At 38.2% G+C, this 16702-nt stretch overlaps 1 pseudogene across 1 annotated transcript; it reads right to left on the reverse strand.

The window, feature by feature from the left end:
• Window positions 1-562: 562 nt before the first annotated feature.
• On the reverse strand, window positions 563-1548 carry LOC143577336 (cysteine proteinase mucunain pseudogene; annotated as a pseudogene). Its single transcript, XR_013143096.1, has 3 exons — window positions 1169-1548; window positions 797-1032; window positions 563-715 (listed from the first exon to the last, which is right to left on the reverse strand). The product of XR_013143096.1 is annotated as a cysteine proteinase mucunain pseudogene (transcript).
• Between the last annotated feature and the right edge of the window lie 15154 nt (window positions 1549-16702).

A 16702-nucleotide genomic window follows, 5' to 3' on the forward strand; every position in this document is an offset into this window, starting at 1 on the left:
GCTGATAGATTAATTACGTACTGATAACAAGAAAAATTGTTGTTTTGTAAATATCCTCCGATTTTGTCAGAAATCACTAAAGGATCTCCAAAAAGGGCCTAGAGAATAGAAATGAAGTAAATTTTAATTATTAGTTGGTAGTCATCGGATATCGTCGGTCATATGTCGATGATAGCTGACGGACCTTGTGGATTATATTTGAGATAAGATTTACGTTGTTGGTAACAAATGTAGGTATGCATGTATGTTGGATGCGGGTATCTATGTAACTAATTTTGTGTGTAGTTGTGCATGCATGTGGTAGACAGGTTGTCATAGTACGTATAATAACTATACTTTGTATATTATTACTGTTATATTATTATTGTTACACATTTTAAGTTAAAACAAATTATCGCACATTTGGAGATTCTAGAAACTATTGTAAATTTTGATTTCTAAGAATTATTTTGTAACATCCGTAGTTCATCTTTTGGTAAAGCTTTTATCTACGCATGTTTCTCAAATACCTTCACTGATGTATAAATAATAAATCTATATGGTACATTGAGGTGTGTGCAAATTAAGAAGTTACCGATTCGTAGAGACGGAAATCCTGGCTATGAGAATCAATAGCAACAGCAACGGGCTGGTTTGCAACAGCCTTCTGCAATGCTGACTCGTCATTTTCAGAAACATCCTCATAACCATAAATCGAACCAACTTTTGCACTTTTCTGGAAAACAAAACAATATATATATATAGTCGAGATCATGAACCGATCAGTTATCAATAAAGTTGATCATATGATACAAACCCTAGTATTGTTGCATATTCCATCCATCCCGATGTATGGATAGTGTTTGTCTGAATCAATACCGCCATTCTTTACAATGAACTCGAAAGCAAGGTTCATCTGACCTCCATTGCATCCAAAGTTGTAAAGTGTATCACAGTCTACCAGTTCTTGTTCTGATAATGTGATTAGATCACCTGTAACGATCTGGTGTAGAGCTTCCACTGAATCGATGGCAGAGAATGCCCAACAACACCCTGTAATTCAATGAACACGAATATACCACGTTAATCAACTTTGCAATTAGCAGTTCATAATCATCTCAAATTGTCACAAAGAGCTATATGAATTCATAAATTTCAAAACAAAAAAGTGGGTTTTTAAATAACTCACCGCAACTTCCTTGATCTTTGATTGCAGCAACCGCGCCTTTGGTCCTCCAATCAATGGAATCTGGAAAGGCATCTCCTGATCGAACAGAGTAGCGATTAACATTGTTGAGCTTACGCTTAGAATCAATCATCCTCTCCCTCGTGTAGAGTAAGCGATACTCTTCAACAGTCAGATCAGCGAATTTGTTTAGTCCGAGCTTGTACGAATGAGCGCCAGAGTTGTGTTGATCTATGTATCTGAGGTTATCTTTAAAAATTTGAAACCTCTTCTCCTTCTCTCCATCTACCTTGTAGACTTTGCCATATTTAGTGAGCCATGACAAGAACATATCATTGACTTAATTGTCAGTGCGCTGATTGATGGCTGATGAGACAGAAATTATAACAAAAGGCAAGAGAACAACCATTGAAGGGAGCTTCATTGTGTTGAAGGATGGGCGGGGAGGGAATGAATTTATAATGTGAGATCAACATCGATTTCATCCATGGTCAATTTTAAGCTTAAACATAGAATAATATGTTCAACACATAAGTAACATCAAATTAACTTATATGGAAAGATAGTGACAAGCTTTGTAATCTTCAAATTACAACTTAAATATGTAACAGCTATTAAAAAGCTTCTAAAGGGTATTTTGGTTCATATCTAGTTCCTGTCGTAAGCCATTAAGCAATTCACCTTTCGTTTGCATTCAAACATAAAAGGGTGACAAGAGGGATGATCCCCGCTTAGGCAGTGGCGGACCCAGGAATTTTGGCCAATGGGGTCCCGTTTTTTCGGTGTTTAGATTTTTCGGGTCAGTTGTTGTTCGGGTCGGCCGTCGTTTGGTTCGGGTCGAGACGATAAACATAAATAAAACAATATGATGAAATACGATCGGTCCTCATTAGAAAACACACAAAATTATCAACAAAATACAATGTAGATAACTTCAAAATCAATGTGAAATTATTAACAAAAAGTCCATGTTACATTCTACAAATCACAAACATAAATAGTCAAAGAATGGGCTTTGATATACTTCTTTTTGAATCAAAATCATCCCTTAGGACATGGATGTTAGTGCCTATTATATTCACAGCTTTACGTTATGTTCGCGTAACCACTTCGAGATTTGTTTTGTCGATCTAAAACTGTGTAAAGCCATACAACTATTGCAGCTTCATAGACCCATATATACGTAGACATTTCAATTGATAAATGCTATATGGAAGACTGCTTATGACCAACCTTCAATATCTGCCACTTCTAATCTTTCTAAACTCCAAAACTCCTTTAGCAAATAGCAAGTTAATAATACAATGACAAAAAACGAGCTCTAAATGAAAAAAAAGAGTAAACTCCAAAGCTCCTATGCTGGATCCAACAAAAGGTAAACTCCACCTGTTCTACTTATGGTCTTCTATCTCTGTGTCCGAATGTTGGTTATTTTAAAGCCCTAACTAGTAACTAATATTGAGTAGGATTTAAAAAAGAATGAAAAAATCATAGAAAATGAAGGGTTGGAAGACTTGAACTAGTGACCTTTGGGATACAAAACCAAGAATTTACCACCACACCACATCAATATTGATAGCATGGGTTCCAACTCTTAACTTTTATGGGGTCCATAAACAATTTAATATACCGCCTCTAGAAAATTTCTAAAAAACATTGGTGTCCCGGGACCCCGTTCTACACTACGTGGGTCCGCCCCTGCGCTTAGGGTCGCACGGTTCGTTTAATTAAGGTCATTTTTGAGATAAAACCAAACCAAAAACAACACTTCGGTTTTAGAATTTTTATTGGTTTTTAGTTTTCGCTTTGTCTGTTTTTAGTTTTGGTTTAGGTTCAGTTTTGGTTTTATTATTCAAGCTTGAAATTTCGAACCGAAAAAAATGAGCACAAACTAATAAATTCGAGCCTAAATCATTATGTAATTTTCCATTTTGACCAAAATATATGAGTTATTACATGTTTATTAAATTCATAAAAATTACTTAAAATAAAAAACATAAAAATGAAAATATATTTTTAAATAATGTTATTTCGAAAATAATAAATAATAAAAAAATGTATTTTTAAATTACATGTATCAAGTGATTTTAATAAAAAAATCTTTCTTAATATTAAACTTTTTATTTTTTTGTATAATGTTATTTAAGAAAATAATATATAATAAAAGATAGTGATATTATCAAATCAGCTAGTCAAGTACACTATTCACATCTGTCATTTGAAATGGCGAATGTCAAGAGGACATCTTCCATTTCAAATGATGGATATCTAAAAAAAATATATATTTTTAAGTTAGTTATATTAGTGTTTTAAAAAAAATCTTTTTAATATTAACTTTTTTTATTAGATAATGTTATTTCGAATATAATAAATAATAATATAATGTTGTTTTAAGTTACATATATTAAGTTATTAATAAAAAAATATTTCTTAATATTAAAGTTTTATTTGCTATTTTGGAAAATAATAAATAAATAAAAGAAAAGGTATTGGTGTTATCAAATTAGGCAGTTAAGTACATCATTCACATCTGTCATTTAAAATGTAAGTTGTAAAGACGACATCTTTCATTTCAAATGTCGGATGTCTGAAAACATACATTTTAACATATAAGGGTATTCTACGCTGGGAGTTGTGATCTGCCAGTCAAACTGGCGGCTCACATGAATTGGCATCCGCCATTTCAAATTGTGGAACACGGATATAATATTCGAGATCCGTCATTTGAAATGGCGGAACTGGTAGTCGTCCACCTCACTAGACAAAATCTGACAGGGTCTACGTTTTGTTTGACATCCGTCATTTTAAATGCCAGATCTCCTAGTTACCATTAGGCCATGTGTAGTGGGGCTAGAGTTTGGGCGAATTTGGGCGCGAACACCACCCCCGGGGCGATTTTTGTGCGAAAAGGGGCTTGGGCGTGGAGTTATTGTCGCTTGGTTGAAGAAATAATATTATTATTATATTCCGATAATGTGTGTGTATATGTATATGTATATGTATATATGGTGTGTGTGTGTGATATATATGTATATGTATATGTATATGTATATGTATATGTATATGTATATGTATATGTATATATGCTGTGTGTTTGTATATATATGTATATGTATATGTATATATGTTGTGTGTGATATATATATATGTATATGTATATATGTTGTGTGTGTGTATATATATGTATATGCAAAATGAATTCTAGAAACAACCCGAACCAACCGAACCACCCATTCCTTCCTTTCGGTCAACACCATGGTTCGCAAAACCAACTGAACGTGAACTTACAATGGAACCCGATGAACCTAAACCAACCGAGCTATATATTTTTTTTATATTTTTAGTTATGTATTTTTTTTAGTTATGTTTTTTTTGTATTTCTTTTTAATTTTAATGCATTTTTATTTAATTATTTAACTAAATTGGTTTTTATTTGATTAGTTAATTATAAAAAGAAAATAATAAAAAATGACACCGTGGGCCCAACTTTTAGCCCCTACACCATTACACAAAAAATTTTTTTTTCACTCCATGCTGACTGAACGCCACATGTCACAATTCGTCTCTAATTATAGCCCCTCCACTACACATGGCCTTAGCATCTTTTCTCTCTCCTAAAAAGCATTTCACCCTTAAAGATTTTCCTATTTTGAAAATTTTTTCACCCCCCAACACACACATATACACGCACACCATTTTTTCGTTTCATTTCTCTTTTACCCTACTTTATTGACATCACCACCTGACAACTAGACCGCCAACGCCGCCGCCACCATCTTGCCTCCACCACTGACACTGCCACCACCACCAACGTTGCCCCCACCACCACTTGACCACCAACACTACCATTGTTACCTCTAGTACCGTTGTCATCGTTACCTCCAAGACCGCCTCCGTTTGACCACCATCGCCACCACCACTGTTGTTGCCTAACCATCACCGCCACCCCACCTGACCACCCGCGCTACCACCATTGTTTTCGCCACCACCACCTGACCGCCACTCCCATCACTGTCGCGATTGCCACTGTAGTAACTACCTCACTTCCACCACCAATGCCACTGCCACCACAATCATTGTCGTCGGCGCCACCACCATACAATCATTGTCGTCGGCGCCACCACCATCATCGTCGCCACTTCAATTGCTTTTTATTTATTGAGATAGGATTATTGTTTTATCATTTTTATTTCATTTATGTAGTTCTTTTTTTTCTAACAAAAAACATAAAATAATAATGCATTTCTTTCCCATACGTTAGCCAAACAAATCAAAGAAATTTTAATGCTCAATTTCATTTTTTTTGTCCATTTCATTCATTCTTCCGTTATATTCCCCCTCCATTCTATTACTTCCAACCAAACACCCTTAATTTTTTATTTTTTTGAACGTCAATCTAATCTACTTTTAATAGTACTACACCAATATCAATAACATAACTCGAACCCTCAACCTCAAAAAATAAGAATACCTTTGAACTTATCAAGATATAATTGGGCTAAATGCCCTTTGCTAACTAAAGAATTAAGTTGGTCAGTTTGACTCATCTAAGGTAGAAACAAAATGGTCATTTGGATAAACAAAAGAACCAATTGATATGAGTTTACTATATTATTTTGATAGTAGCATCCAACGACAAACGACAATATTGACAGAATTTTTAATATTCAATTAACAATGCTCTATTGTTGTGCAATTCAACATATTTGGTAACCTCAAATATAACAAACAATGCCATTCAACAAGGGAAACCATATTAACAGCATCCTTTAATAACAATGTGATTCAACACATTTTTCAATTTCTATTTAACATATTCGATATTAACACCAAAAGAAGCTCAATAATATAGGTCATAGTAACTCTTGATATATATGCTCTTACTTACAATTATTAAGCATATTTGTACAAATGTTTGAACTAATTTTTTGTATAATACGTATTTCTTTTCATGATGGCTTTTATTTGTTGCTGACTTTAATGAGCTTTACTACCTAGATTAATTCATGTGGGTTTAGCATTAAGGGGTACAAGTCCATAATTGGTTACATGTTATGGGTTCGTGTCTTGTTATAGAGGAAAAGGAGTGCACCTTTGTGTGAATCATCATCAACATACCTTAATTCTCAATCATGTTTGCCCTCGGGTTCTTAATCATTTAATTTAGATTTTCGTGTTGTTTTCATCTTGTCACATTGTTCAATTTAGATTTGTTGTTCGTCTAGTTTTGTATTACAATTCTCATTAAATCATCAAGTTTTTCATATCTTTGTTGTTCTTGTGTTTGTTATTTTCAAGTTCAGGGTTTCTTGACCGTAGTAATCAAAGTATCTTCGGTTGTATCAAGCACATTTCGTCCTCAATAATACTTGGTTGAGTTGGTTATTTTACTTATTTAACCTCCTATAAATAATTATGAACAAACAAAGCAAAAAATTATTGCGGTTAAAACAAATAGGAGAATCGTTGGGATGTAGTCATGTAGATTAATAATCTCAAAATTTTATAAAAGATATTGAAAACTAACTAAATAAAAATTAAAACTTAAAATATTTTATTTAAAATATTTTAGAAGGTATTAGTGGACTAATGGTGGCATCGAGAAATTTTTATGAGTCTACATGTTGGAGCGGACGTGTTCTTTGAGTGGGCCAATATTTGGTGTGAATTGTGAAGTTAAAACTAAATAGCAGCCCAAAAATTTTTAAAATTGAGAATACAGAGTGTTGAAGTTTTTAATTTTTTTTAAAGGCGATAGGCAATTCAGGCTCAATGACATGTCTTTTTAAGCTCAGATTTGTCCATACCTTAGACATGATTTCAATTGTCCATAGTTAGTTTGACGCCCGAGGATGGCGCCAACCCGTTCAGGAGGAAACCAACAACTCGTAAAACCCCCTAACTTGCATATGCCTGAGAACTCAATGACATCCCTACTAATGACATCAAGTTTTTTTATGCTGATAATGGGATTCGAACTTGTGACCTCAAGGGTCTGTTTGGTATGAGGTAATGGAACGGATGACGGAATCAAATGAACGGAGTAATGGAATGGACAAAGGAATGGAATGAGTTATTACTATTCCAATGACATGTTTGATTATCACATGGGAATGAAATGAATGATTACTTTGATTTGTTTGGTACGTAGGAAAAAAAAATAAAAAAAAAATTAAAATGGTAGTGAATGGCGGTGGCGGTGGCGGTGGGAGGTAGGTGGCAGAAGTGGAATTGATGGGCCGTGATGGTGGATGGTGGTGGTGGGCGAAGAAAGGTAATGGTGGTGGGTGGCAGCGGTAAAGGTGGAGGTGGTACGTGGCAGTGACGGTGATGGGCAGTGGTGACGGTGGGTGCGGGTGGTGGTGGTGAGGGGCGTGGGGTGATGATTGATTGTGGCTGCGGGCGGGTAGCGGTGGTGGTGGTTGGTAGTGGTGGTGGGTGTTGATGGTGGTGGGTGGGTGGTGGTGGTGGAGGTGATGTATAGTGAAAGAGGGAATGGAATGAAAATAAAACATTGGGTATGGATAAAATGAAATTGATGTATTTTAGAGGGAATGAAATGGACTACGTAATGGGTCATTTCATTCCTTTTATTAACCAAACACACTTTTCTCCATTCGCTCACAATGGGTCATTCCATTTTGCTCTCCATTCCTACATGCCAAAAGCTACCCAAGGGTCACAAAATCTTATCCACCTAGTTTATTACTTAATAAACAGATAAAAGGTCGGTTCTCTTTGAACTTTTACTAAACACATGGCAACTTTCAATGTTTGATTTTTTGTAAGTTTGTCACATAAGTTTCACCTTTTCGTGTTCTAGTCATTCCAAGTTTGATTCTTAAGTTTCACTCCTTTATTTTGTCCCTCAAAGTTTGGTTCTTTAAAGTTTATTACCTAAGTTTCATACTTTTAATTTTTAGAATTTTAAATTTGGTAAGAACTTTTAGACTTTCAGCTTTGCCCACAAAACTTTTAAATGTTCAACTTTGGCATCAAAACTTTACCTTAACAAATCAAAACTATACCTAGGGCTGTAAGCGAATTGGGCGTCCAGTCTCCGTGGGGATGGAAGTTCGTTTATGATCACCCGTTATAAATGTATCGGATATAGACAAAAATAAATTTGTTGGGTAAGCTTAACGAACGAACACGGGAAAAGGCCTCGTTCCTTCAAAAGTGTTTGTGAACGTTCGGTATGGTTTGTCCGATTACGGCCAGTAGCGTCCGTTTAATAGTGATATGTATGTTGAAATTCCTTGAAGAATGAAGAACTTGAAACTTGTTTCTCGTGAAACACTAGAAGTTTGTGGATTTTGACACACAAAACATTAATTTGATATGATTATGTGTTTGGTTACAATATTAAGTGTTAAGTACTTTTGGATATCATGTGATGCAATGTTCATTTGTGTTTATGTTAAGTATTTTGATATGTTTATGTATGTTTATCTGTTAGTGGTCGTTAGTGTTCGGTTGTCCATTAGTGTCCGCTAGCGTCCATTTACAATACTAAAGAACAGAGACGGAAAAACTCAATTCCTTAATGAACGAACACGGACATGAATTTTTGTTCTGTAGGGTGTTCGTGAACTTTCTGTTTGTCCGACAATAGCTTAACGAAAAAATACGGACAAGGTCTCATCCGGTTCGGTTCGGTCCGCTTACCACCCTAGCTATACCGACCGAGTGTCTGCCGCAACGTACATGTAAAAATACTTGTTTTTATTGTAATTTGTAAACACGTTTATAAACCGATAAAAGAAGTTTGGTTCTCTTTGATTTTTAGCTAAACTAGTTTGTCTTTCACCCCTATCATTATAATATTTGGTTTCATTTATAAAATATTAGCTTTGAAATTGTATACTATATGGTAGAAAATGTCAATAAATACAAATTCTTAAATCAGTATTTATATGTTATAAGTACAAAAATGTATTACATGTAGAACAATTTAAAAACAATCAAAAATATGTTGAAGTTAGTACATAACTAGTTGGTTCACCTGCAGCAACCGCGACGGTGTTGGTGTAAGTTATTTGTTTTCATTTGTTATGAATTGGTTCGGGTTGCGACAGTGATGGTGTAAGTTATTTGTTTTCCTTTATTATGAATTGGTTCACCCGCCGCAAACGCGGCGGTGTTGGTGTAAATTATTTGTTTTCCTTTGTTATGAAGGTTAACGCAGAGATGTTGGTGTAAGGTATTTGTTTTCCTTTACTATGAAGTTTAGCAACGAATTATTTGTTGGTTGCATATGAGAAATTAGCGTATAGACATCTTACACAATGCCCATGTGGTATGTGGACCACGTAATTAACATTTGTGTTGTGTAGTTACAAAGATCCGCTTAATTAAAATTTTAGACGGTGCTTGTTAAATTACAATCCTACCAAATTTCAGCTAAAAACAAAATCATTTGCATCATAAAAATTGCAAAATCATGTTTCACAGTTCCTGTAGCGAATAAGTTCATTCTTAGCGTATAAGATATATACGTACGGATAAGTCATATTTTCCATATAAGTTGTTATCCGTTGACTCAAAAGTTATCCATTGACTCAAAAGTTATCCATTGACTAAGGGGTTATCCGTTGATTGAAGATATACGCTTGACTTGACATATACATGGAGTTTGGACATATACAGACAGTTTGAAGTATTTTGAAAAAAATGGATAATTTGAACGCGTTTGTGTCACAACCATCAACACTTATTCAAAGTTTGAATCTTGATAACGAAATGGGAACTGCCAGCAAGCCAACAAAACTTCTTAGAATGGAAGATTATCCAAACTGGGCGGTTAAATTTGAAACACATGTGCAAGATGGAAGTTATGATACATGATTGGCTGTGGAAGAGGAGTATGTTATCCCTAAGAATGAAAATGGAACAAATTATCGACTGTCACAAGTTGATGAGGCTAATAAAGCTTTGCTTACTTAGGAGAAGAAGACGTTGAATCTATTTCAACAATCTATCAAGGACAGATATTTCAAATGCTTCAACATAATGGGTCTTGTTATTCTATTTGTATAGCACTACTTAATAAGGATAGAGGAAATCCCGATATGCGAAAGTAAAAGATGGCATTGTTAAAAAGGAATTTGATATCTTTACATTGGTAAAAGGTGAATCATTCGCTCCACTGATCGAAAGATATTGTCATCTAGTTAATGAGATGAAAAGGACGGGAATTGATAAGCTTGATTATGAATACATTGATACTTTAGCTAATTCTTTACCTGAAGAGTGGGAAACACTTATCATGATTCAACAATCAAATCCTATTGCTTATGCATGTCTCACTCTTGCTAGATTCATTGAGAAGATGGAGGCATAAGAATTAGTAATCAAGACACATACAAAAATCCTTTTTACTTGTCAAACTTTGATCATCCCCTTTCATGATCCAACCATTTGGATACAAGGTTCATATGAATTAAAAGAAAAAGAAACATATAAACATAATAATCTACTCACTTTGCTTGATCAAATGCTTAAACCCTTGTTTACCAAAATCACCAACTCTTGTGTTATGGAGAAAATACTAGAAGATGATTGTTTGTATGAAAGAAAATGAGAGTATGTGTGTGTGTGTGAGTATCACGGCCAAAGAGAGAGGAAAAGGGAAAGGAAAAGGTGTTGTCATCCAATAGTTGTAACCTCATTGTTATTAACAACCCTTTATGATTGATTTAATGAATAAAATTACTTAGGTTAACTTTTATTAACTCATGTGTGACATGCTACATATTTTAATAAACATTTCCTATGTAACATAACCTAAGGTTCCATTTAAATAATAAACATGTTACATGACATACAATATAACCTATTTAATCATTTAGCTTACTTACAATCACATCATCATGTAATAACCATAATATAACATATTAATCACATAGCACATTATACTTATCATACATGTTACATAACCTATTTATTATAACACGCATGACTAGTTTGTTATTCTAGTTATGATTATCCACTTATTCTTGTTTAAGTCACCAATGACACGTTGACCTAAATATACGCATACATGACATCACATGTACAAGAGTTTATACTCATAGTTAACAGAACTAACTGAGTTTATAGACATAGTCAACAGGATTTAACTGGGTTTAGTTAACAGAGTTAACCTAAAATTTGCAATTGTCACATCATCCCCTTGTTAAAAGAATTTTCGTCCCGAAAATTAATGTGATGTCACCACTAGACTGGGACATGAAAGGGATAAAAAGAAAAATTTTAGGTTTGTCACATCATCCCCTTGTTAAAAGAATTTTCGTCCCGAAAATTTAAATCGTACCTATGGTTTGGCTTCAGGTTTGAATAGGTGTGGATACTTTTCTTTCATCTGGTCTTTGCGCTCCTATGTGAACTCTGGTCCACGCTTAGAGTTCCAACGAATGCGAACGATAGGAGTTTTACTGTGCCTACGGGTCTTTACGTCCTGATCCATGATTTCCACCGGCTCTTCGATGAAACGTAACTGTTCGTCCACTTCTAGTTCTTCCAAAGGAACTATCAAGTTTTCGTCAGCCAAACACTTTTTAAGATTTGATACGTGGAAGACGTTATGTACCCCGCGGAGTTGTTCCGGTAAGTCCAACCTATAAGCCACTGGACCGATTCGTTCCATGATTTCGAATGGCCCTACGTAATGCGGCTCAACTTTCCCCGTTTTCCGAAACGAATGACACGCTTCCACAGTGCCACTTTTAATAAAACTTCGTCCCCGACTTCAAATTCCAAAGGCCTTCTACGCTTATCAGCATAACTTTTCTGACGATCACGTGCTGCTGCCATACGGTTTCGGATCTGAACTATCCTCTCCGTCGTTTCATGAACTATTTCAGGGCCAGTTAGTTGGCTCCCACCCACTTCCGCCCAGCAGAGTGGTGATCGGCATTTACGCCCATACAGAGCTTCAAAAGGGGCTGCTTGTATGCTCGTATGGTAACTGTTATTGTAAGAGAACTCAACCAAAGGCAAGTGCGTCTCCCAACTGCTCCCAAAATCGATGATGCACGCCCTTAACATATCCTCCAATGTTCGTATTGTTCGCTCGCTCTGACCGTCTGTTTGTGGATGATAAGTTGTGCTCATATCCAGTCGTGTACCCAACGACTTTTGCAACGATTTCCAAAAGTTTGAGGTAAACCTAGCATCACGGTCCGAAATAATCGATATCGGCACACCATGACGGGAAACGATTTCTTTAATGTAAATGCGAGCCAGCCTATCCGTCTTGTCCGCTTCCCGGATGGCTAGAAAATGTGCGGATTTGGTCAATCGATCCACTATGACCCAAATCATGTCGCAACCGCTGGGTGTCTTGGGTAGTTTGGATATGAAATCCATGGATATCTGTTCCCATTTCCCCATAGGAATTTCGGGTTGTTGAAGTAATCCCGGCGGTTTCCTATGTTCTGCTTTCACTTTGGCACATGTCAGACACTTAGCCACGTACCCAGCAATTTCCTCTTTCATACTCGGCCACCAGTATAGCTCTTTTAAGTCATGGTACATCTTATCTGATCCCGGATGTACTGAGTATCGGGATTTGTGTGCTTCGTCCATGACCAGTGTTCTTAGATCCCTATAACGCGGTATCCAAAGTCGATGATGGTAATTCCGAATGCCATCCGACTTAACCTCTGAGTTCCCGTCTACACCGTGCGAAGATTCGGTATCGAAATTCTCGGCTTTCAGAGCTTCTAACTGGGCATCCCTGATCTTTTCGGGTAGATCAGAGTGAATCGTTAGTTGTAAAGCCCTAACCCTCCTGGGCTTCAAAGTTTCCTTTCGGCTCAAGGCGTCAGCCACCACGTTGGCTTTACCCGGATGATACTTAATAGCACATTCATAATCGTTAAGCAACTCGACCCATCGTCTCTGCCTCATGTTCAGTTCTTTCTGCTCGAATATGTGCTGGAGGCTCTTATGGTCAGTGTATATCGTACACTGGGTTCCAAAGAGGTAATGCCTCCAGATTTTTAGTGCAAAGATGACGGCTCCAAGTTCTAAGTCATGGATCGTGTAGTTCTTTTCAGCGGTCTTCAGTTGTCGAGACGCATATGCGATGACCTTTTCCCGTTGCATAAGCACACATCCAATTCCTTGCAGTGAAGCATCACAGTAAACAACAAGTCTTCTACTCCTTCGGGAGTGATAGGATTGGCGCACTACACAGCTTGTCTTTCAGAGTTTGAAATGCTGTGTCATGTGCCTCGGTCCACTTATACACAATGCCCTTGCGGGTTAAGGATGTGAGTGGTTGAGCAATCTTGGAAAATCCTCCAATAAATCTGCGATAATAACCAGCTAATCCCAGAAATTGACGGATCTCGGTGGGAGTTTTCGGGTTTGGCCAATCCTTGATTGCTTCAATCTTGGACTGGTCCACTTGGATTCCCTCCCCACTTACCACGTGGCCCAAAAATTTTACTTCACGCATCCAGAACTCGCACTTCGATAATTTGGCATACAGTTGTTCCTTCATGAGTAGCTCCATCATTAATGGCAAGTGCTCTTCATGTTCCTCCCTTGTCTTCGAATATATCAAGCTGTCGTCTATGAACATAATGACGAATTTATCCAAATAAGGCTTACAAACATGATTCATGAGGTCCATGAATACGGCTGGGGCATTTGTTAACCCAAATGGCATAACGGCGAACTCATAGTGTCCATAACGAGTACAAAACGCTGTTTTCGCAATGTCTTCTTCCTGAACTCGGAGTTGGTGATAACCCGACCTAAGGTCGACCTTCGAGTAGTATCTGGATCCTTACAGCTGATCGAACAGATCATCAATACGTGGCAAGGGATACCGATTCTTGGTCGTCACCTTATTAAGTTTCCGATAGTCGATACACATGCGTAGAGTTCCATCCTTCTTCTTCACGAATAGGACTGGAGCTCCCCACGGGGATGAACTGGGGCGTATGAAACCCTTATCTAGCAATTCTTGCAACTGCTTAGACAGTTCCTCTAACTCCTTCGGAGCAAGGCGATACGATGCACGAGCTACAGGAACAGCTCCTTGTGTCAGGTCGATTTGGAACTCCACTTGTCTGTGAGGCGGAAGGCCAGGTAGGTCTTCGGGGAAAACCTCAGGAAAGTCTCTAACAATAGGGATCTGGTCGATTGAGACCTCCTCCTCCACAGCCTCGTCAGTACCTTTGTTGGTGATTAGGGCTAAGATCACAGTATGGCCTTTACGCAGTAATTTCTGTGCCTTCATAAGGGAAATGATCCCAACTGTCGCACTCTCTTTCTCACCATGAACAATGAGAGTTTCTCCCCCAGGGAGAGGTATGCGGACGATCTTCTCATGACAGACAACCTCGACTCGGTACTCGGACAACCAATCCATCCCAATAACTAAGTCGAAGCTACCAAGTTCAATCGGCATAAGATCTATGGGAAACAAATGACTAGACAATTCTACGGTACAACCCTTCAAAATATGGGACACTTGGATGGTTTTACCATCTGCTAACTCGATAGTGTACTTAGACTCTAGGGCAGATGGGGTGCTATTAACCATTTCACAAAATTTAGTTGACACGAAACTTCGATCGGCCTCGGTATCAAATAAAGTTAGCGCGTAACAACCATTCATTTTATATTTACCGGTAATAGTTACGGAGTCATTAGAAGTCTCACCTGAACCACCACCAATAACGAAGGCTCTTCCCCTGCCTTCACCTCCGTTGTTACCATTCCCATTGTTACCATTCTTCCCGTTGCCATTTGCCCCTCCGTTACCAGCATTCTTCAGTTTGGGGCAGTTTCTCTTAAAGTGACCCTCCTGTCCACACTCAAAACACCCTTTCGGGGCCTCTTGAGGTGGGGCTTGTTTCTGGGGGTTGTCTACTTGGAAAAACTTGGTTTCGTGGCCATGTCTGCCACACTTGCTGCAACGGTACTTATCACATTTCCCCGCATGATGGAAGTTACACTTGTTACACTTTGGGAGTTTCCCCTTATATCCTCCCAGTTGTTGGTTCTGGCTCGGGTAGTTGTTCTTGCGAGGAGACTCAAACCGTCTCTGTTGATTGTGGCCTGAAGAGGTGCTCTTGTTGTTGGAGTTGTTGTTGCCACTACTCTCCCACTTGCGTTTATTATCGGATGTTCCAGTAGCAGATTTCTTGGACGGGAGAGTGCCTAGTTTGATGGCTTGATCAGTTAACTTATGAGCTAACCGGACGGCATCGTGAATGTTGGTGGGATTTGCCGATGTCACCATACTCTGGATCTGCGGAGGTAAACCGTCAATATACATTTCGACCCTCTTATAAGCAGGATCGACCATTTGAGGGCACAGTATCGCTAACTCATGGGATCGTGTCGTATAAGCCTCAATGTCGGAATTCTCCATCCGCAAATTCCAAAACTCATGCTCTAACTTCTGCACTTCACCACGCGGGCTATACTCGGTCTTGATCAGATTTTTGAATTCCTCCCATGACATAGCATTAGCTGCATTTAGACCCAACAACTGAACTTGGGTATTCCACCAAGTAAGTGCTGACTCCTCGAGAGTCCCTGTAGCAAACTTCACCTGGCTCGCAGCCGGGCAATTACACATAGCAAACACTGATTCTGCCTTCTCTATCCAGCGCAGCAAACCGACAGCCCCCTCGGTGCCTTTAAACGCATGGGGTTTACAATCCATGTAGTTCTTAAAGGTGCATCCTGCGGCTCCTAGATTTTTGGTTCACAAAGTAAGTGTTAGTGCCTGAGTTTCGATAGGTCATAATGACAACAAAGTGTATACTTACCCCCTGCCGCCTGCCCAGGAATCTGGGCAGCTGCAATCGCTACGGTCACATGCTTTCGTTGATGAGTGCCGCCAGTTCTGCTGGGGTGAGGTTGATGCTGCCCCTGCCATGGCCACGTCCACGTCCCGACATAATCCTACGCAGTCGTTAACATAGACCGGATTAATGCCTTAATTCTAGTACATCAATAACAATCAAACAACTAATTTATGAACATCACAATACAATTTAAGAAAACAATACTTGAAAAGATAACTTGTAATCCGATTACAATCATTCAATCCAAACATCATAGTTCAAAAATATCCTCTGTTGGATGGGAACAACCCTCCCACCTAGGTTCATAAAAGAAAGAAATCCAAATGAATACCAACTGACGATATCACTCGTCAGATACTCCCGATGACCCGCTCACCTCGGGCTCCTCCTCGGGGTCTTCCTCCGGATCCTCCTCGGGGTCCTCCTCTGGGTCTTCTTCAGGGTCCTCCACTGGGTCCTCTGGAGGTGCCAGCCAGTCCTCCACATCCCGAATACGGTTACGAGCGATGTTCAGTTCGTTAGTCAGATCTATCACCCTGTCTGCAAGCATCTGCATCTTCTCACCTAGCCTCTCAACTTCAAAGGTTAACTTGTAGTGCATCTCTGACCTCCGATCGCAGAGCTCCCTCAAGAAATCCATCTTATGCTTGGCTCCACTCTGTTTCTGCGCTAGCTTAGCAATGTCCTACTTCATACCTTG

This window comes from Bidens hawaiensis, unplaced genomic scaffold (genome assembly GCF_021521415.1).
Source record: "Bidens hawaiensis isolate Kalapana, Puna unplaced genomic scaffold, B.hawaiensis_p1.1 tig00028513_1, whole genome shotgun sequence".
NCBI lineage: Eukaryota > Viridiplantae > Streptophyta > Magnoliopsida > Asterales > Asteraceae > Bidens > Bidens hawaiensis.